This window comes from Mauremys reevesii, unplaced genomic scaffold (genome assembly GCF_016161935.1).
Source record: "Mauremys reevesii isolate NIE-2019 unplaced genomic scaffold, ASM1616193v1 Contig66, whole genome shotgun sequence".
In the NCBI taxonomy this organism is placed as follows: Eukaryota; Metazoa; Chordata; order Testudines; family Geoemydidae; genus Mauremys; species Mauremys reevesii.
The window spans coordinates 274,863-297,343 of NW_024100880.1; the positions used below are offsets into that span (position 1 = coordinate 274,863).

General features: G+C 48.9%; 2 pseudogenes; both read left to right on the forward strand.

The window, feature by feature from the left end:
- The window catches only part of LOC120394564, a 51,050-nt pseudogene extending 47,446 nt beyond the window's left edge, over nt 1–3,604 (forward strand).
- Nucleotides 3,605–11,513: 7,909 nt separating this feature from the next.
- The window catches only part of LOC120394566, a 41,384-nt pseudogene continuing 30,416 nt past the window's right edge, over nt 11,514–22,481 (forward strand).

Here is a 22,481-nt window from a genome sequence, read left to right on the forward strand (position 1 = left end):
CCCAGTCTGTGACACCCCCCCCCCCAGCAGCCCTGTGTGCCTCACTCTGTCCTAACCTGGCTCCATGGGCAGGGTGCTGTGATAAACTTCTACTCCTGGGGGATTTCTGCAGCACTGGGCATAGAATTTTGTATTTTCCTGCATAAAATACATTTTGCCTAAGTGCTGCAGTCCCACCTTCTGCCCACCAGAGGCCGCTGTGGAGCTAGAGCATGAATGCAGCTGGCTGTTCTGGCGCCAGAGCGGCCTCTGGTGGGCAAAAGGTGGAACTGCAGCACTTTTTACCCAAAATGTTTTTTATGAGGGAAAATACAAAATTATTCAAGACAAATTAATTCTGAACATCTGCAGATGCGCAGAATTTCCCCAGGAGTAACAGTAACTGATACAACAGGTGCACATGGAAAAGAATACCCTCCGGGACCTGTAGAGCCAATGGGATCTACCTGTGCATGTCCAGAGTGAAGAATCTCCTTTTAGACCCACTGACATCAGTGTTTGGGGCAAAAATATGCATGGTTTCCTCTTTGTATCTCTGGCCTCTGCAGATTGGGGGACTGCGATTTTACAGCTGCTTGTTGCAGGGAGCTCTCCTCTGCTCTCAGCACCAACCAGACCCTGAGGGAGCTGAATCTGCAGGAGAAAAAAATGGGAGACTTTGGCATGAAGCTGCTGTGTGAGGGACTGAAACATCCCACCTGCAAACTGCAGAAACTGTGGTAAGTTACAGCTGGATTCCTTTTAATTATATTGTGATGAAGCTGTTTTCACTAGAATCACAGTGTTACCGTCCAAGCCCCAACCAAGAACCGGTTCTCATTCTTCTCCCGCTGCTGTGCTGATTGGTTTCATGTTACAAGTTTAAAAGTTGGGTAATGTAGTGCCGTAGTTCTCGACCAGGTGTCCGGGGCCCCTAGGGGGCCGTGAGCAGGTTTCAGGAGGGCCTACAAGCAGAGCCAGTATTAGACTCACTGGGGCCCAGGGCAGAAAGCCAACCCCCTACTGCATGGGGCTGAAGTCCAGGTCCTTGAGCCCCACCACCTGGGGCAGAAGCCTGAGCAATGTAGCTTCGTGGGGGGCCTTGTGGCATGGGGCCCCCAGCAGTTGCCCTGCTTGCTACCCCCAGATGCTGGCCCTGGCTTTTATATGCAGAAAACCAGTTATTGTGGCACAGGTGGGCTGTGAAGTTTTTTATAGCATGTTGGGGGGCTCAGAAAGAAAAAGGTTGAGAACCTCTGATGTAGCGGCTTTTAGTGCCCTCTGAAGGCAGCTACTTTTATATCAGAACCTCCTGGTATTTTATTCAGTAAACAAGACTGAGAGCACTAGTTTAGGATCCTTCCACAATTTAATTAAAGGAACCTTCTTCATTCACATTCACCGCCCTTGTCATAGGTAACCCTGGGACAAAAACTAACAGACAGATAGAGAAACAGAAAGGAAGAGTGGAAGGGCACACAGAAGAGCATTAGGTTAAGCACCCAAACAACCACCCAGCCAAGTGTTTTAAATCTACAGCTAGAAGTGAAGGGGGTAAAGTCACTAGGCCATAAGCCCGAGAGGGAAATGGGAAACTGTTTAAAAAAATTCATAGAGACTGAGGAGGAGAAAAGAGAAAAGACGACTAGGGGAGATGAAAGTCAGATGGGAGGAAATAGAAGCAAGTTCTGTGGAGCTTTGGGATTGCAAATGTGCTTAGTAAATGGTGAATTTTTGAGCTCCCACCTGCATTTCAGCAGTGTCAGGCCAACTCTGCAGCCCCACAAGTCTGCATCCCTGCTGAAAACTCTCCCCCTTCAAGGACTCTGTTACTGAAGCCCTATGGGGAGAGGGTGTGAGGAGCCTGGGCAGCACTGAGAGCTGAGATCTTGCTGCTTCCATGGCAAGATTCTGTGAGCTGGATTTTTCAGCCCCTGCTCCCTGTGAGCGCTGAGTAGCTCCAGGGGCACCTACAGAAATATTTCCATGGGAGGCCCTTGGGGAGGGGGGGTTGGTGCTGCCCCCAAGGGGGGTGGGCACTGGGAAGCGTTGGGTGCTGCCCTAAGGGAGTGGCAGAGCCCACCCCACACTCACCCTGCAGTGGCAGCTCCAGCAGCTCTGGTCCCATGGAGCTGGCTGGGGTTGGCTCCTTTCTCCTGGTGTTGCAACCTCTGGGGTCGCACCCCCATTCAGGCTTGGCCCAGCCACTCCTCCATCGTGATGATGGGCTCGGCCAGGCCAAATTTGTGTGAGTGACTGTGTGACCTGGTGCAGGGGGTTGCAGCACCACTGACACACATTTCGCCTGGCTACTGCCTCCGGGCCTCCCCCACCCCTGGTCAGGGCCAAACCTGAGCAGCGCTGCAACCACTGAGGTCACAACGCCTGGACCGGGAGCCAAGCCCAGCCAGCCCCACAGGACCAGAGCCACAGGAGCTGTTGCTATGGTGTGTCATGTGTATGGCTGCGGGCTCCACTGTGTACCCCACAGCGATCAATGGGACTGTCCGTGTCAGTCAGGCCAGAGCAAGGGCTGCTCACTGCCCTGAGCAAGGGCTGCACAATCCAACCCTTTATGTGCAGAAAGGACATTGCTGTCCCTGCCCAGAGCTCACAGGGTGAGTGGGGTGTGGGGGAGCAGGCCAGGCTACAGACTGCACTAGCGCTTCTCCTCCCCTCCCACAAGTGAGAGGCACCCGCTGGCAGTTAGCCCAGCAGGCAGAGGAGTGACAGTGACACAGATCCGGGGGCTTTGGCAGGCAGCTGGTACTGTGAGCTCTTTGGGGCTGGGACCGTCTTTGTGTTCTGTGGTTGTGCAGCGCCCAGCACAATGGGATCCTGGCCCATGATGGGGGCTCCTAGGCACCACCACAATACAAGGAGTAATAATACTAAACCGAGTGGTGGGCAGTGCTTTGGGCCTCAGACGCTGGAGGAATCAGACGTTGGACCTGCAGAGAATTAACATGTCCCCCTCTTTCCTTGTTTCCCCTGCAGCTTGTCCCAGCACAGTGTTAATGAAGAAACAAGACCAGAGCTGTATGCTGTGAAAGTGATAAAACCTGATCTGGTCATAGAGATATGGTAGGGTTTGAGTGGAAGCCAGTGCAACTCTGGCCTGGCTGCCCTGCCACTAGCTGGGACAGCAGCCAGGCAGTGTGGGGATCTGCCTCTTTTTAGAGGGACCCCTGCAACCTCCAGTGTCTCCAGCAGCATATTTTAGCATCTATGACAGGGGGCTGGGTAAAGATTGTCTGGGCCAACCCTACTGCCTGGGGGCAAGAGACTCAGGAGTAGGAGCTGGGTTTGATCTGTGCTTGGACTGACCTTGGAGGAGTTAATGGGTTGGGGTGGGAAGGAAGGAGGGATGAAGGGGGTCAGGGCCTAGGGGAGGAACAGATGTGAGATTGTGAGATGGAGGAGTCTGGTAGCCATCCCCTTTCAGTGTCTGTCGGTGCAGGGGAGAGACTCAAGAACCATCCTTGAATCCGGAGGGGAATTTTCTTTCTTTCCAACAGTTCTTTCATTTGGACCCCAACCCATATTTATGAAATTGGCATTTTTTGTATCTGGGTCCAACATTTGTTTTTCCTGGATGTACGTTTCAGTTTTGATGAGTTCAATAAATATCATGAACCAAGAAATAACGCTGCACTTTAGAGTTTGTTTCTTGTTATAGTCTGTGCTAATGCCCAAGAATTCTCCCATGCTTCAGGGGCAGGAGAGTTCTCTGATTGTTCCCAGACATCTTTTCATGGTCCCAGTTTCTTATCCATTATAGTCAACACTTGCAGAAGCTAATGCAGTCAGAAATGACAGCCTTTTTACACCTTTCTGGAAGCTCATGGCTTTTTCAGAAAGGTGGTGTGGGTGAGCACCAACTGGCCCTGAATGTGCAGGTGTAAGTGACAAACAAAGGAGCAGGACAGAGAAATTGTTAATGACATGGCTGATCACCTGGCATTTTCAAAGGCTCTAACAGGAGTTTCATGTGCCCAAACAGATGCTGCTTCTCCCGTTAAAGTTGTTGCACAACTAACTGAGGAGGCTGGAGAAAACTCACTCTGCTCAGGGCCACTGACTTGTTCACACAGATACAACAATTAAAATACCCCCAAACACACAGAGTTTGGGTTTCAGTGAGACAAAGAGGGTGTGTATTTGTTTGTGGGCTGGACCTGGGCAGGAGGAGGACTGGACTTTCCCTAGCTCTGTGCTAAAAAGTGTTAATTATTGCATTTTAAAAGAAGGTTGTTCTTGTGGTGAATGGGGGATGATGTAACGTGGGAACCACTTGACCAAATAAGTCCAAATTTAAACCACAAACTCTACCCTGGACCTTCTACCAGCCTAGCAATTTTCAGGCTTTGCTATTTACACAAGTGGATTTTAAAGCACTTTGAAAACTCAGCTGTTCTGCAACTGCAACAGAACCCCACCCCATAATCGAAAGGTGGCCTTAGGGAGAGTCCTAAACTAGATAACGCACTGACTATAGATGAAGATCCATTATACTCTGAGTGGTGCTTGTACAGTTTTCTCATATGATACAGTCTTATAAAAAGAGAGGAAATTCTTGAAAATAATACAGGGGGGTGAGATGTTTTAGGGGGAACCCCAGGACTACTGGAGAAGTTATTGGACATAAATTTGAGCTTCCTATGCACGTGGTGGTGAATTTTGATAGACCCTGTCTGCCTCCAGGGGCGTGGAGTGACTAGTAATGCCTGGCTGAGGTGTGACATGGGGCTAGTCTGCACTAGAGGTGCTATAGCTGCCCTGATGCAGCTGCGCGGCTGTAGCCCGGCTAGTGAAGATGTTCTGTGTGGGAGATAGAGCCCCCGTCGGCACAATAAAAACACCTCCGTGAGAGGCGGTAGATATGTCAGCAGGAGAAGCTCTCCCACCAGCATAGCACTGTCCACACCAGTGCTTAGGTTGGTGTGACTGGTGTCACTCGGGGGGGCGGCGGTGGCTTTTTTACACCTCTGAGGGACATAAGTTCTACTGACATAAGTGCTAGTGTGCACAAGCCCTAACAATGAGTGCAGAGAAAGTATCACCTGCCCATTTCTAAATGCTCCTCATCTCTCTGGGAAATGTGAAGTGCGTCTTACTTTTGAATATAAAATGTTTCTGCCTCTGAAGAAGCAAATATTTGTTTCCCTCCATATCAGGGCTGCTTAGTTCAGGAGCCATGAATTGGATTTTTCAATGTGTGTGTTTGTGTTTCAATGTGTGTGCAATTGGAGCAGGCCATGCGTAGTTTATCCTGCTAACCCTGGATAGTTTGACATGTTAATTCCTCTCTTACAGAACTAGGATGTACTTAATAGATTGGGGGGATCACAAGGGCCAAATTCTGCACTCAGTTACATCCGTGCAGCTCCCCTGAACCACAGAAGTTACACATGGACAAGACAAGACCCAGGATCTTCCTCGTAGCACAGGGTGGTTCCTGCAGAAGCCAAAGGGGCTGCACAGGGGGTAACTCAAGGTGGAATTTGCCCCTAACACACTCTGGGTGATTCTCCCCCGCACAGCCCCATGTTCAGACAGCTGTGTCTGAGCAAAGCTGGTGTGAAGAGCGTATTAAACCTCATTAGGGAATTTCATCCACTCTAGGCCTGGTACTGCTGCCATTGCAGTCACTCCAACACTCCCGTTGACTGCAGAGGGGCAGGAATGGACTGTGACAGGGGATGCAAACCTCACACTGGTCAGGAAAGGGTAACTGTGGGCTTGATTAGCCCTGCCGTGCTACACCTGCAGAGGGGGTGAGGCTTGGAGGGAAGGGTTAAAGGGGGATTGCCCAGCTGAGGTGGCTGGGACGGAGTCTAGACCCCTTGCTCCCAGAGTGAGAGATGTCTGGCTGGGGCCAGGACCTGACTAGAGACAGCTGCCTGCCAGAGCCTCGCTGAGGGAAGGGAGGCCTCCTGTGGGGCTAGTGTTCGATTGTTACCAGTGACTTGCCTGTGGGTGCTGAGCAGGCTGCAGGTGCCCCTCCTCATGTAACAGCCAAACACAGAGCTGACTAGGGACCCAACAGTGCTCTGTAGCAAGCCCTGGAGCAACAGGGTCACCCAGGCTTTGTAGGCCTGATCCAAAGCCGTCAAAAGGAGTCTTTCCATTGATGTTAATAGGAGCTGGATTCAGCCATATGTGACAAAGGTAACTCAGAAGTAACCTCCACGTCATACCTGCATCGGTCTCTTCGTAGGATGTGACTGGGCTGGTTGTGTGCTTATTCTGAAGATGGTGGTTTCCCCAGACTCTAAAGCAGAAGCCAAGTTGAGTCGGGGTGTGATGGTCTTGTTCTCGGGCTGTTAGAACATCCCCATCCCCAGGGTGTCCCATGTTCTATGCAGTCAGGATGGTTCCTCTTCCAAGCTGCAGCCACAGAGCATCTGGCAACACCAGAAGATGGGAGACCCCGGCTGCATTTTGGAATGGGTAGAGAGTGCCCCCTGCTCCATGGCTGTCCCTCTCCCCATGCACCCTGCTGAGATCTGTGTCCCTTTATGTGCTCCCCTCCCAATGGCCATTTTTTGTGAAAGATTATTGCCCAGCATGTGGTCATGGCAATGGGAACATCCTTGCCTTTGTGTGATATGGCAGGTCATCCCAAGATCATGTTTGATTGCAGGCAGCTTGTGACAATCGGTGAGTGGTGCCGACAGGAGACATGGAGAGAATAAAGCATGGCCAAAGGATTAACTGGTGAAGTGGGGCCCCTCAAATGCCATCCAGGGCTTCTCAGGAGGCGGGTGAGATCTTTGCAAGGCACAATGTGAATACTGCACTGGTGCAGATCTAGGAATTTTCCACTGCATGTACCACGGCAGTGAAAGCTTTTGCAGAGAGAGACATTTCCCCTGCCTATTTCTTCAGCATTTGTCTTAGGAACTGCTTGGGCTGGTTCTTGCTTGAAGCCAGCAGATCCCTCTCACTCTCATGTTCCCTATGTAGCAGTAACAGGGTCCTCGGTTCAGGGATTATAACATCTCTTCCTTCTGCACCTGCGGCAGAGAATGAACAGAGGGGAGCGCCATCCTGATTCTCCAGCAGAATTTAGGGGCTTGTCTCCATGTGATAGTTCTACCTCACAGGGGTGTTGGATGAGAAACAAATTAAAAAATATTGTGAGTTGCTCAGATACTAGGTGGATTTGTCAACATCTGCAAGCAGAGAACCAGTAGATTCTATTTATAGATATGTGCTTAAATATGTATCAATAGTCTGTCTGTCCTACTCACAGCCAGCGGGTGCATCCATTCCAGCTGTCTCACCCAGCACTCCCACTTTCACGCCATCCTGTTTTTCTGCCCACATGCCTATTCCACACAAACGCTCATTCCACAGACACAACTTACTGCACCGCCGACCCTTGGATACAGACAGAGCCTCTCACTCTGCACCCGCCCACCTGTCTTACAGGTACCCAGTCTCTCTGCACACATCCCTTCTAGAGGTAGGTCCCATCCCCCTCTGGGGCAGCTGAGCAGGTGCCTCCACCGCACCAGCCCCCAAGCTGCACAAGGGAAGGAAAACCCAGCCACGGGCCCCACCCTTCCCAGGCAGAGCCCAAGGCAAGGATGGGGTTCCCATGTGTTATGGGGAAGTCCCTGCCTGCCCAGTGAGCACCCCAGACCCATAGTTTCCCCTTTATGTGGGCAAGAAACTGACACCGCCCTAGTCCCCACACTGCCAGCTTCCTCCATATCTGCCTCCCAATTGTAATGCCTGGATCCCCTTTCACTGGTAAGGAAAACCCACCCCCCATCTCCCTATTCTATTCCCCAGCCAAGGGGTTGGCTCAGCCTGGATCCCCCAGGTCCCCAGCACCCACATCTGCACTCCACCTGAACAGCTCCCTCTCTCAGGTGGCAGCTCTCTTCTGAACTTTGCCAAAGAAGCCCTTGGAGCCATTAATCCCTCCCCAAGGTGACTGCCAGGGGCCTCACGACCCGCAGCTCCTGCCATGTGCCTCTGACCCCTCAGTCCTCCCATGTGTTTCTGCTGCCCCCTGGGTACCTCTGCCCGGCCCCCTCCATTTACCTGTGACAGCTCATGTGCTTCTGCTGCCCCCTCAAGGTGCTATACACCCTGTGTGTGCCAGTCCCTCACTGTGGGCTGGTGCCACAGCCCCACCTCTCCACCCTTCCTGCCCCTGTGAGGTGATGCAGAGGGAGAAATCCTCGGGCTACCCTGAGCACAGGGACTGCCAGGGCCGGCTCCAGGCACCAGCAGAGCAAGCTCGTGCTTGGGGCAGCAGATTCTAGGGGGCGGCTTTCGCCCAATCCTAGGCGGCATGGCACCTTTTTTTTTTTGCTGCTGCTGCTCTGGCCGCCCTGTAGGGGGCGGAGGAGGGCAGCGCCCTGCAGCAAACTCGGCAGGGCAGCGTAGCTGTTTTGGTCATTCCACCGGCCCTGGGGACTGCAATTCTTCCTGGCCCTTACACAGGTTGTGCAAGTTCCGGGGAAGCTCCTTGTGGGCTCTCCGCTGTGCAAGATCCAGGCACAACTGAGTCCAAGAGGATGGGACTGTGCTGAGGTGAGTAAAGGGTTAACACTGTAAGTGAGTTGCTCTGAGTTTCACTTTCACGGGCGGAGTTATTCTCACTCTCTAACCAGACATGCCAAACCCAGGGAAACAAACCCAGGAAAAGGGCTAGTTTGTGCTTGTAGCTTCTTCTTCTTCTTTTTTTTTTTTGATTGGCTCCCAGCAAGCAGGGGCAAGCAGAGGCAAAGGACAAGCAGTGCCAAGGGGGGAAGAGAGTCAGGGGGCACAGCAGGCCCACCACAGTCCCAGACTGCACACCGGGGGGATCTAGTCACATAGAGTGTTGGGGTTCTTAGGGATTGGCTTGTTTTGCCCTTGTTTTGAAACGGGATCAGCTTGATTTTTGGCTTATTGTGAAAGTCAGGGTGCTTATTTACTGCGTGAAAGTTGGCAACCGTCTCTCTAATGCAGACTCTGCAGGGTGAGGAGAGAGGGAGCCAGCGCTGCTGGTTCTGGTTCCTGGGCTTTTCTTGTCTTTGTAGTTGTGGGTCTAAATAGTGAGAAAATGGAGGCAGAGAAAGGAAGCTGGCTCCCAAGTTCTCTCCGGACTCTCCCTGTCTCACAGTAAGTGCATCACGCTCTGTGTTCCTGTAACTCAACTCAGTACAGCTTTGTACGGGTCAGTGGGGAATTAGCTCGTCCTGCCTGGCCTTTGTCATCACAAATGTCTGTCTGCAGTAAAGAAGAATCTTTGGTCTGAATTCTGTAACATGCTGCATCTTCCTGCTTCCCCAACATCTTTGCATCTGACAGCGACTAGAGAGCTATGGGTGCTGCTGTGCCCCCTCTGCCTGGATTAGCCCTGCTCTGTGCACTGCTGCTCTCTACAACGTCGTTAAAGGGTTTCTTGCAAACTGGTTGATTAAATAAGAGCACCTGTGACTCTAGCGATGAAATGTCCTATCACTAATGACTAATGGTTTCAATATAAAAAACTAATCTGAGACGTTTAAACCTCAGAAGGAGGAGGATCTGGGGAACTACAGGCCAGTCAGCCTCACCTCAGTCCCTGGAAAACTCATGGAGCAGGTCCTCAAGGAATCAATTTTGAAGCACTTCGAGGAGAGGAAAGTGATCAGGAACAGTCAGCAGGGATTCACCAAGGGCAAGTCATGCCTGACTAACCTTATTGCCTTCTATGATGAGATAACTGGGTCTGTGGATGAGGGGAAAGCAGTAGACTTGTTATTCCTTGACTTTAGCAAAGCTTTTGATACGGTCTCCCACAGTATTCTTGCCAGCAAGTTAAAGAAGTATGGGCTGGATGAATGGATTATAAGGTGGATAGAAAGCTGGCTAGATCATCAGGCTTAATGGGTAGTGATCAACGGCTCCATGTCTAGTTGGCAGCCGGTATCAAACGAAGAGCCCCAAGGGTCAGTCCTGCGGCCGGTTTTGTTCAATATCTTCATTAATGATTTGGAGGATGGCGTGGATTCCACCTTCAGCAAGTTTGCAGATGACACTAAACTGGGAGGAGTGGTAGATACACTGCAGCATAGGGAAGGATACAGAGGGACCTAGACAAATCAGAGGATATTAGGAAAAACTTTTTCATTAGGAGGATGGTGAAGCACTGGAATGGGTTACCTAGGGAGGTGGTGGAATCTCCATCCTTAGAGGTTTTAAGATTAGGGTTGACAGAGCCCTGGCTGGGATGATTTAGTTGGGATTTAGGTCCTGCTTTGAGCAGGGGGTTGGGCTAGATGACCTCCCGAGGTCCCTTCCAACCCTGATATTCTATGATTCTATGAAACCAAAAAAATCTTTAACCCTTTTTGGTGTGAAGATCCCTTCAGAGGATGAACCGATCACTAGAGTTGACAGCTTGTCATGGTTTCTCCTAAAATCCTAGGTTGACGTTTTCAGAGTAGTCTAGAGGAGGTAGAAGCCATATCTAAGGCCTCTTCTCCACTAAGGAAATCTGTTCTGGTGTGACTATGTGAGTGACACTGGTGCGAGTTCCCAGATCACATGCTGCACCAGTGCAAAGTGAGGGTCTCCCTGCAGCAGTGTAATCCATAACTCCTGTGAGGGGAGAGGGAGAATCCTGCATTTCAGAGGAGAGGAGAACTTCAGGGAGAAGAAAATTTGTGCGGAGTGGTTCAGGGAATAAGAGAGGAAAATCTCTGTGGGAACCTAAAGAAAGGAGAATGAGGGACTGTCAAACTGGGGTGTCTAAGGAGGAAGTGCTGGAACATATTGGAAAAAAATAAGAGCAACTAGTCTCCAGTCTTAGACTGTGAAGTGGAGATTGAAGCAGCTGAGCAACTAACCAAAATAAATTCTCATAATATCTGCAGGGCTGGAGGGTAGCAATTCTTGCAACCATCTTTAAAGAACTGTGCGAGGAGGGATGCAGGAAATTACAGATCAGAAAGCCTCCAAAATGTTCATCTTGACTTGAACTGAAATAATTCTTTTCACTTCAAAGAAAAACTGGAAAATGTTGAATGCTACAAAAATGTGAAACTTCCTGTGCTGTTCAAAACCCTTGTGTGAAAGATGTGGAAACAGACACCCAACCCTCTCGCCTGGTCTCCATGGCTATGTCTACACTGCATAGTAACCCCGGGCCTGTGGGACCCGCACCTGCAGACTCAGTGTTTACAAGCCCATGCTTGAGCTTCCATACTGCACTGTAAACCCAGGCCTCATGACTGTGCTGATGCATGCATATGGCGCTATGCAGATCTGAATCAAACATTCCGCTTCTGGGGGCATATCCCAGGGTTTCTAGCACCCTTGTCAATCGTAGCTGCTCTAGTCTTGGTTCATAGTGGATTGTGGGAGAACTTTTCTGTCCAATATGTATGGCTTGACCGGATGTGGTTGGAGCCTGCCAATATAACCAACCAAGCTATTTTGGGTCTGCATGCTCCCAGGAGCTGGAGTCGTCCGCATGGAGTGGAAGAACTTCTCCAGCTCATGCTGTCAGTCCTCTTTCGCGAGTCAGACAGAGCATCTGCAAGATGCTGGTGGATGTTTCAGTGGTGGTATTTGACCTGCTGAAGGTACCTGTCTCTGAGAGGGGTATTGATGTTCCAGTCACAACCCAGCTGAGGCTGCTCATGCCTGGTTCCATAACCATGGATTCCCCCATGTCAACTGGTGCTTCTGTAGCAGGACAAGAAGCACAGACTGATGGGATGACATTGTCAGGTGGGCCTGGGACGACCAGCAGTGACTGCGGAACTTTTGCATGAAGAAGCGGATGTTCCTGGAGCTGTGGGGTCAGCTTGCCTGGACCATCCAGTGTCCCAACACGTATTGGGGGGGGGCAGGCCAGACCAGAAGTGGGGTGCTATAGCTACTGGAACCTGGCTATCCCAGACTGCTACAGGTCTGTGGCCAACCAGTTTGGAGTTGGCAAATCAACTGGTGGGTACGTACTTGGCACAGCTGAGCTGTGCCCCTGCTCCCACTACATGTGCTGTCACAGCTACACTGCTATTAATGCTCGTACGAGCTCAGTGAGAACTAGCACAAGTGTGTGCACATGAGCAGAGGAATCACACTCTTCATTTGTACTGTAGATGTAGCCTCAGATTCGATAGTGAGAGCACCAGAGAAATAGGGTTGCCATCTACGAGATGCAGCAAAACTGGCCACTACTCCCACCACTCCCCTGACCCTCCTCTTCTCCTCTTAGGTGCCCCTGTCCTACCAGCAGCCTGACGACACCCCCACCCCCAGGCAGAGGGAAGTGCAGGTGGGAGGCTGGGGGAAGTTCAAGTCCACTTTTGCCTCTTACTTCCCATGAGCCTCTACATCCATCTCCCACCCCCAGGAGCCTCAGCCCTCGATGGAGTCCCCTACCATCTCCTGCCAGGAGCCCTTCCCCCCAGTTCTTACCCTTTTACCTCTCCCTGCTGGCAAGCCTCACATCCATCCCATTTCCTGGTCCTGAGAGGAGCCACTGCGGCTTTGGCAAGTTGAGGGCCGAGCACACAGACCCAACCCAGGTGCCACGCCAGCCTTGCTCCCCACCCAGCCATGTGATGGATGCACTCCAGAAGTTACATGATTGTTACATGGCCGCTGCAGCTTACAGAGGGAATGTTGGAGGTTTTTGTTGGTTTTTCTGTTGTGTTAAGATGGCACATTTTTGTCAGCAGTTGGCAAGGCACTGCCAAAGCTGCCACGTTGCAACCAGTGTTCCCGCTAATTTTTTACATCCATGTGTGGAATGAATTTTGTTATGTGCACCAATATGGAGGAGATGTGTGACACATCACCTTCCTATTGGTGCACATAATAAAATTTGTGTGGTGGGAGTGGGACAGAGGGGTTCAGAGTATGGGAGGGGGCTCAGGGCTGGGGAAGAGGGTTGGTGTGTTGGGGGATGAGGGCTTTGGCTGTGGGTGTGGGCTCTGAAGTGGGCTTTGGAGTGGGCTTGGGGTGCAGGAGGGGGCTCAGGGCTGGGGCAGAGGGTTGGGGTGCGGGCTCTGTGGTGGGGCCAGGGATGGGGGGTTGGGGTGCAGGCTCTCCCGGGGCTCTGGTGCGGGGAGAGGACTCTCACCAGCCTTCTCTCATTGCAGAAACTCAGGGTCAGGGGAGAGGTGCCTCTCCCCCACCACGGCAGCTCCGGCAGGGCTGGGCCAAGGGAGGGGCTCTTCTTCCCCAGCTGCCTTTACAGAGGGCTGCATTTGCTTGTATCCGCCCTGCACATAGAGTGAACATGATAACCGCTGCCCTAGAGACACTCACATGATTCCCTCTCCCCACAAACACTCCCGAATTGACTGTTTGTCCCAGTGCCAGTTGTTCTGTGTTTCTCTGACCACGTGGCCGGCTCATCATGTAAAGTGCAGACTAGTCATCAGTGGAACCAGGCAGGGGGACGTCTGAGAAACAGTATTCCCCAAACTGAACTTCATACACTGATGGCTGGTAACAGTGCTCTCCTTGGTGATTACTTCATTATCAGAGGATGCAATTGGATTATCAGTCACTTGTTGCCTCCATACAGAACAGAAATGCACTTGCATTGAACTACACTCTACATTCTTTCACTGTTATTTAAATGTAATTTCCCTTTCAGAGTTTCACCAGAGTCAAAACCCATCAGAGTTGTCAGCAAAAGGTATGTGATGGCTACCCAGGAAGTGCCTTTCCAGGTGACACCATTAGCACAGGGTTCCCTGGCAATTCTCCAGAAAAGGGAACACTGTGAAACTGCAGTAACGCTACCAAAGGCAGCACTGTAAAGATGTTGATGGTGACTGTGGCAATGGCCCTGCAGGTGAGGATCATTCCCTAGGTTTTAATGTGCAGCAGCCAACGTCAATCCCCAGGAAATGCCTTTGTGGCGGTGGTGCCGCTGAGGTCCAATCCTGTTTCCTTTCACAAAGGGGAGAGACGAATAGCAAAGAGAAAATGCTGCTGGTCTCTGATGCTGACGTTCCCGTGCAGCTTCCCTGCTGTTGAGTTACCAGTGCAGCAGGTGTGTTGATCAGCCACCCTGAGACCCAGCAAACTTTTACCAATGTCAGACTAAGGCATGACTTTTATCTGACTCTGTGGTCAGGCCAACAGCAGTGCTGGGACAGATGGAGTCGTCTTGGCCAGCTGAGCCAGACTTTCCTTAGATAGAAAAAGAAAAAAGAAACATGGCGGGGAAGGCAAATGACATGGTGTGTGTGGGGGGAGGGCATGCGGGGTGACATCAGAAGCCTCAGGCTCACATCCTGGGTAGTGTCCAGGATTTCGCCATTTGGTTCCCTCAGGCTGGTCAGAAAGTCTTTCAGGATCAAGATGATGAAGGCCCAACATTGTCATAGAATAACAGAAAAGTAGAACTGGAAGGGACCTTGAGTGGTTATCTTGTTCACTCCCCTGCACTGAGCCAAGACCAAGTAAACCTACCCCGTCCCTGACCGGTGTTTGTCTTCATAAAACCCTCCAATGATAGAGACTCCACCACCTTCCTGGGAAGCCTATTCCAGAGCTCACCTATAAGAATAGTTAGAAAGTTTTCCCTAATATCTAACCTAAATCTCCCTTGCTGTAGATTACGCCCATTACTTCTTGTCCTACCTTCAGTGGACATGGAGAACAATTGATCACCATCCTCTTTATAACAGTCCTTAACATATTTTAACACTGTTATCAGGCCCCCTTCATCATCTTTTCTCAGGACTAAGCATATCCAGGTTTTTTAACCTTTCCTCATAGGTCAGATTTTCTAAACTTTTTATCCTTTTTGTTGGTCCTCTGGGCACTCGCCAGTGTTTCCACATCTGTCTTAAAGCATGGCACCCAGAATTGGACACAGGACTCCTGCTGAGGCCTCACCAGTGCTGAGTAGAGCAGGACAGTTGCCTCCTGTTACTTACATATGACAATCCTGTTAATACACCCCAGAATATTAGCCTTTTTCACAACAGCATCACATGGTTGACTCATGTTCAATTTGTGGTACACTATAACCCCTAGATCTTTTCAGCAATATGACTGCCTAGCCAGTTATTCCGCATTTTGTATTTGTGCATTTGATTTTTCCTTCATAAGTGTAGTACTTTGCACTTCTCTTTATTGAAGTTCATGTTGTTGATTTCTTACAAGTTTTCCAATTTATAAAGGTCCTTTTGAATTCTAAACCTGTCCTCCAAAGTGCTTGTAACCCCTCCCAGCTTGGTGTCATCCACAAATTGTATAAGTGTATTCTCCACTCATCAAAGTTATTAATGAAAATATGAATAGTACTAGACCGAGATCCATCATTGAGACCCCATTAGAATGCCCTGCCATTTTGACAGCAATCTATTGATAACTACTCTTTGAATACTTTTTTTTCAATCTACTGTGCACTCACCTTATAGTAATTCAATTGACCACATTTCCCTAGTTTGCTTATAAGAATGTCTTGTGGGACTGTGTCTCAAGCCTTATTAAAATCAAGACAAGTGATATTTATGACTCCCTCAATCCTGTAGGCTAATAATCCTGTCAAAGAAGGAAATTAGGTTGGTTTGGCATGATTTGTTCTTGAAAAATCCACATTGGCTATTACTTTTTACCCTATTATGCTCTAAGTGCTGACATATTGAGTGTTTAATAATTTGTTCCAGTATCTTTCCATCCATTGAAGTTAGGCTGCTTGGTCTTTAATTCCCTAGGTTGTCTTTGTTCCATCATAAAAAAGATATTTGCCCTTCTCCAGCCCACTGGGACCTCATCCATCCTCTATGAGTTCTCAGAGAGAGTGATTCAGAGATGGCCTCATCTAGTTCCTTAAGTATCGTAAGTTGAATTTTCAGGCCCTGCTGACATGAGTGCATCTAACTTATCTAAGTAGTCTTTACCCTGCTCTCTCCCTATTCTGGCTTTTGGGTTTTCCCTTTTGTTATTAATAAGAATTGTCTTAGCATCTGGTCACAATTAACATATTTAGTGAACACTGAAGCAAAATAGGCATTAAACACCTCAGCCTTCTAGGTATCATCCATTATTAGATCTCCTTCCCTGCTAAGCAGTGGACCTGTGCTTTTCTTTGTCCTTCTCTTGCTCCTGTTGTATTTATAGAGCCTTTTATTGTTTTCTATGTCCTTCACTAGGTGTAATTCATTTTGTCCCTTAGCCTTTCTGATTTTGTCCCTACATCTCTGTGCAATCCTTTTGTTGTCATCCTAAGCAATTTGTCTGTCTTTCCACTCTTTGTGTCATGGTGGATCCCAGGAGGTGATGGGAATCCCAGCCATGATGGAAAGTTCGCTCCTTCCGTTTCATGTGCTCTTCTGTTCCATTTAGCGACCCGCAGACAAACTGTGTACAAAATGGAGCGGCAGCTTCATGCCATTACAATGAACCAATCAAAATACTTGGTGATTTCAATTATAAACATTTTTCCTATTTCTAGAATCTCTAGGCTCATTGTCATGCCAACCTATGACTTTACCAGGAGCCTTGCAGACCCCTCAGTACTGCTTTTCTAGAGTAAATGATCCAGTTCGTATCAGTTGTTTTACAAACAATTTTCTATAATGGGCTGAGTGGGACTTTTGTTACCTTGGGCAACTTCCAATACAGATATGTGCAAAATGTCCCTCTGGGTCAGTACTGAGTGAATGTACTAGCCTCATGCTGGAGGACACTCTGCTGTAGGGGCAGGGGCGGCTCCAGACCCCAGCACGGCAAGCGCATGCTTGGGGCGGCATGCTGCGGGGGGCGCCCTGCCGGTCACTGGGAAGGCGGCAGGCAGCTCCGATGGACCTCCCGCAGGCGTGCCTGCGGAGGGTCCGCTGGTCCCGCGCGGCAGCCAGCACACCCTCCACAGGCACGCCTGCAGGAGGTCCACCAGAGCCGCGGGACCAGCAACCGGCAGAGCGCCTCCCGCGGCATGCCGCCCTGCTTGGGGCGGCGAAATGTCAAGAGCCGCCCCTGTGTAGTGGCACCATCTCTTAAGTGAGGAAGGTAACTGGAAGTACTCAATTGTGGTAATTAAAGATCCCGTGATGCTCTCTCTTGTAAACCCATGTGTCCTGACAAATTCTAGTTTATGAAGTTACATTCTTTCCACCTACATTCCCAGTATTGTTTCAACTGCATATGATATTCTCCTCCACTTGTTACCTACCTTGTTGCGTAGACAGTAGCCAGGTTTCACCAGGGGATGAGGTGATGCCTACAATCTTTACTTAAATGAATAATTTCATTGAGGCGACCATGTTTGAATAAGGGCTGCAGGATCTCACCCATATTTAAATGATTTCAGGATCCTTTTTGAAGAAGGTTTCATTATAAATGTGAAGAACCATTATTGTTGTTCCAGTAGAACTATTTTAAGACATTAGTCTGAGATTAGTCTGTCTGTTTTCTGAACTTTCAGTTCAATATTTCTAATGTTTCATGTTGCTGATACAGGTTACAATAAGAAGTATAAAGAAGATATTAAAAAGAAATACAAGCTAATAAAAGACATGAACAGTCGTTTTGGTGACAATATGATTCTAAACAGAAGATACACAAACCTCACTATTGTAGACAGACCTCGTCAGGCAAAGGAGAGAGAACATGAAATAATGGCCATGGGATGGAGACATGCAGAAATCATGACTGAACGAGCTAGTTCTGCAGTTACACTGGCCACTCTCTATAAACCTGATAAAGATGGACAAACACCACAAGTCGTTGTGCTGCTGGGAGCTGCTGGGATTGGGAAACAATGACTGCAAGAAAGATCATGTACGATTGGGCAGCTGGGGAACTCTATAAGAAAAAGTTTGATTATGTTTTCTACATAAACTGCAGGGAAATGAACCTTCTTAATGAGCAGGGAAGTGTGGCTGACATGATTTTTAAAAGTTGGCTTAATACAAATGCACCAGTTAACCACATTCTAGTGAATCCAGAAAAACTCCTGTTCATAATAGATGGGTTTGATGAATTGAGATTTTCCTTTGATCAGCCTAAAGATAATCTGTGCACTGACCCCTGGGAGAAGAAGCCAATGGAAATCCTCCTGAGCAGTTTATTTAGGAGAACAGTTCTTCCTGAATCCTACCTGATGATCACTACAAGACCAGCTGCTCTGGAGAAACTCGGGCAATGTTTGGAGTGTTCACGTTATGCAGAGATCCTGGGGTTTTCCGAAGCTGAGCGGGAAGAATATTTCCACAAGTTCTTTGGAAATGAAAACCAAGCAAGACAAGCTTTACGATTTGTGAAAGCAAATGAAATTCTTTTCACCATGTGCTTTGTCCCCTTCGTATGTTGGATCATCTGCATGGTTCTGAAACAACAGCTTGAAAAAGGTGAGAATCTCACACAAACTTCAAAAACAGTCACTGGAGTGTATATGCTCTACCTTTCCTGTTTAGTCAAGCCTCTCAGCAACAATACAAAGCAACACTTACATGGAAATCTGAAGGGACTTTGCTCTTTGGCTGCTGATGGAGTCTGGAAACAAAAGATACTGTTTGAGGAAGAAGAAATCAAGAAGTTTGGCTTAGATCAAGAGAACTCTCTCCCCCTCTTTTTGAATGAGAATATTTTTCAAAAAGAAACTGACTGCGAATGTCTCTACAGCTTCATTCACTTAAGTTTTCAAGAGTTTTTTGCAGCTTTGTTATATGTCCTGGAGGAAGGTGAAACAACAGATTCAGGGATTCCCAAGAAAGATGTGAAAACGTTGTTAGAAAACTATAGAAAGTCTAAAAATTATTTAATGTTAACAGTGCGATTCCTGTTTGGGTTCTTAAATGAAGAAAGAATGAAGGACCTGCAGGAAAAATTTGGGTGTAAACTTTCACCTAAAATTAAGGCAGATTTACTGAAGTGGGTTCAAGCAAACCAACAAACAGATTTAACCTTGCCCTGTGTTCATGAGGGGATTTATCAAAGTTATCAGCTTGAGTTGTTTCACTGTGTGTATGAGATGCATGAAGAAGATTTTGCAGTTAATGCATTGGATCACTTCACTGAACTGAAATTAAATCAAAATAAATTTACCCAGATGGATCAATGGGCTCTTTCATTCTGTGTAAAGCATTGTCGTAGTCTGGATTCACTTTGTATGTGTGACTGTACATTTAGCTTAGAAGACCATGAGGAAGAACTCCCAAGACGACAAAAGTGGCTACATCAGTAAGTATTATCTGAGCTGAAAAATCTGTAGTTTCTTTAACAGATCAAATGTTGTTTTTCCTATGTCTTGATAACTACTAATTGGCTGAATGACCCACCTGAGAACAATTCTACTGTTACTGTAAGCTAATGATACAGTTATCCAGGGCCGGTGCAACCATTTAGGCAACCTAGGCGGTTGCCTAGGGTGCTAGGATTTGGGGGGCGCCAATTTCTTCGGCAGCAACCTCAGCAGCTGGATCTTTGGCCACCCCGGTTGCCGCCAACATTTAGGCGGAGGGAGCTGGGGCAGGGGGGTGCGGGGAGGGCTGCCTGCAGCAAGTAAGGGGGCAGCACGCAGGGGAACTCCGCCCCAGCTTACCCCTGCCCCGCCTCCTCCCTGAGCATGCCATGACCGCTTCATTTCTCCCGCCTCCCAGGCTTGTCGGTATTAACAACTGCTTGGCAGGTCTCCAAAAGCAATCCTAACCCAACCTACCACATCTTGCACATCTTGCAAAACTGTCACATGTTTCCACATAACTAGTTGAATGGGAGTGTGGAGTTTTTTTGTTTTTTCTGGGTGAGCGAAGATGCCACAATACCCAGTGGTAGAGTGACCAGATAGCAAGTGTAAAAAATTGGGACAGCAGGTGCTGCCTGCCCTGGCTCCCTATGTAAGAAAAAGCTCCAAAAATCAGGACTGTCTCAATAAAATGGAGACATCTGGTCCCTCTACCCAGTAGCTTAGCAGATGGTGCATTGACGTACCAGCTAAAGGGCTGTGAGTTCTAATCCCAGTTGTTTTCTTGACTGCTCTTGATATTTCTCTGCTTTTTTCATCCCTTCTTAACATAGGCCTCAAAACCCTGCCTTAGGGGAGGTATAACTATCACCCACCCATTTTACAGCCGAGATAACAGAGCGATTGGCAAGTTCACATCAACAGAGCCGAGGATAGAACCCAGGCCTCTAATAGCATGGATCTAAGCCTCATCCATTTTGCCACCCTGCCTATAAGGTGAAAAGAGCCAAAATATCTCTGTGTAATCCACATTCAGACAGAGTGGCTCTTTATTCCTGTCTAGTGACTAGATCGTACAGCAAGCGGTTCATGGATCTCTAATAGCCCCTGTACTCATGGGAGTGGTCCTATAAATCAAGTGACAGATGCTCCTCTTTTGAGGTTGAGAGCCCAGGACCACTCCCTGCAGATCAGCGCTGGCCAAATCAGGCAGGGAACAGATCTGACCCTGGTCTCTCACATTTCAGATCAGTGTCCTAACTACCCAGTTACAGAATCAGTCTCGCTCTCTCTGGCCCAATTAATATTTAAGGATCTGCACAAAGTGGAATAGCTCCAACAGAGAGAAAAACACTACCCATGGGGTTATTTGCTATTCTGAGATGAGAGCTCTCTCTCTCTTCCTCTCTCCAGAGGTATTAAGGAATGTTTGTTGAACATTTTCTAACTGAAGACAACCCAAGCAGGAGGGTTGTTGCAATGGCTCTGCTGTCTCTAACCAGCAGATCTTAGATTCCTCCCAGAGCAAGGAAGAGAACCCAGCCTAACAATCCTGAAACCCAACAGCCTAGTGCTAGGGATTAAACACCATTCCCCGCTAATAGGATGTTGGTGGCCCCAGAATGAATTGAGATTGGTCAGTACCAGCTCCCACCTCACAAACTCACCACCATGTGTTACACTAACTAGTAAATGATCACGTTTAGTCTAATGGGCAGAAGTTAGTAAGCAGGAGTCATGTGCACCAGCTGCCCGGCCATTGTCAAGTGTTTTGCAGGCAGGGGAGGCTCTAGACATTTTGCTACCCCAAGCACGGAGGGTCCGCTGGTCCCGCAGCTTCGGCAGACCCTCCGGACCCGTGGCTTCGGTGGACCCTCCGCAGGCATGCCTGCGGGAGGTACACCGAAGCTGCGGGACCAGCAGACCCTCCGCAGGCAAGCCACCGAAGGCAGCCTGCCTGCCACCCTTGCAGCGACTGGCAGAGTGCCCCCAGTGGCTTGCCGCCCCAGGCACGTGCTTGGAGTGCTGGTGCCTGGAGCCGCCCCTTTTTGCAGGATTCACAGCAGAGGTAAGTTTTAAGGAGGGATTTGAAAAAGGCTATTGCAAAGGAGTAATAAGAACATAAGAATGGCCATACTGAGTCAGACCAAAGGTCCATCCAGCTCAGTATCCTGTCTGCTGACAGTGGCCAATGCCAAGTGCCCCAGAGGGAGTGAACCTAACAGGTAATGATCAACTGATCTCACTCCTGCCACCCATCTCCACCCTCTGACAAACAGAGGCTAGGGACACCATTCCTTACTCCTTAGTGGAGTTATGATGTGTTCCTCCCAGGCATAGGGGATGGCAAGGGAGGAAGCATGAAAATATTATGGACTAATGAGTAATGAAAGCTGGCTTGGTCGGCAGAGTAGAAGCAGAGGTTGACATCTTGATAATGTGCTACAGTAACAGACAGGGAAAGGCTAAGCCATAAAGGGCTAAATGGTAACTTGTGTTCGATTCAGTGGAGAGGGGTGGCTAGGTTACCAGGAACACATCTCCCCAAAACGGTGCTGCCTGCCCTGGCTCCCTATTGGCCCGAGTCAAGTTAAATAAGGTTGTACTGACTCTTTTCAAAGCACTGCATGGTGCTGGCCCTAGATCTGAGATAGAGAGAGAAAGCTACAGTCCCTCCAAGACAACGAATTGGCCTGGTGGCTTTGTTCCACAAGAAAAAACAATCAGTTGACAAGGAAGGAAAGGCTCGTCTCTGCAGGAGATTCAGTTGTCCCAGGTGTGGGGTCACAAGGTGGAACTCACTGCTAAATGAAATAAGAATGAACCCCCTGCACCCACCCACCCACACTGCCTCAAAACTAAATACAAACTCTACATCTCTGACTGAGTTTTCCCACAAGAACCAGCTCTCACCAGCACCATCACATTACACATGTTTTTTAAAAATAACCCCAGTGATACCCACGCTCTTTCCTGATGGAGGGGAGATGTCTTGTGGAAGGCACTGGGACACCATAGTGTCGGATGACCTTACAATAATCTGAGTCTTCAGCATAAATTTGACCGTCAAAGCCACATTTTGAATGAAATTGCCCAGTGTCAAGGTGTAGGTGGAGAAAAGGAGGGGCCAAGGAAGGAGCCCTGTGGGGTGCCAGTGAAAGATGGAGGGGGGTGGGAGGATGCAGCACATGAAATGCTGACGAGAGAGGTAGGAGGAGAAGCAGGAGAGAATAGACTCCTGAAAGTTGAGGGAAGAAGAGGTTTCAAGAGGAGGAGAGTAGGAAAAGGTGTTAAAGGCAGTGGAGAGGTTGAGGAGGGAGAGGACCGAGTACAGAACCTGAACTCTGGC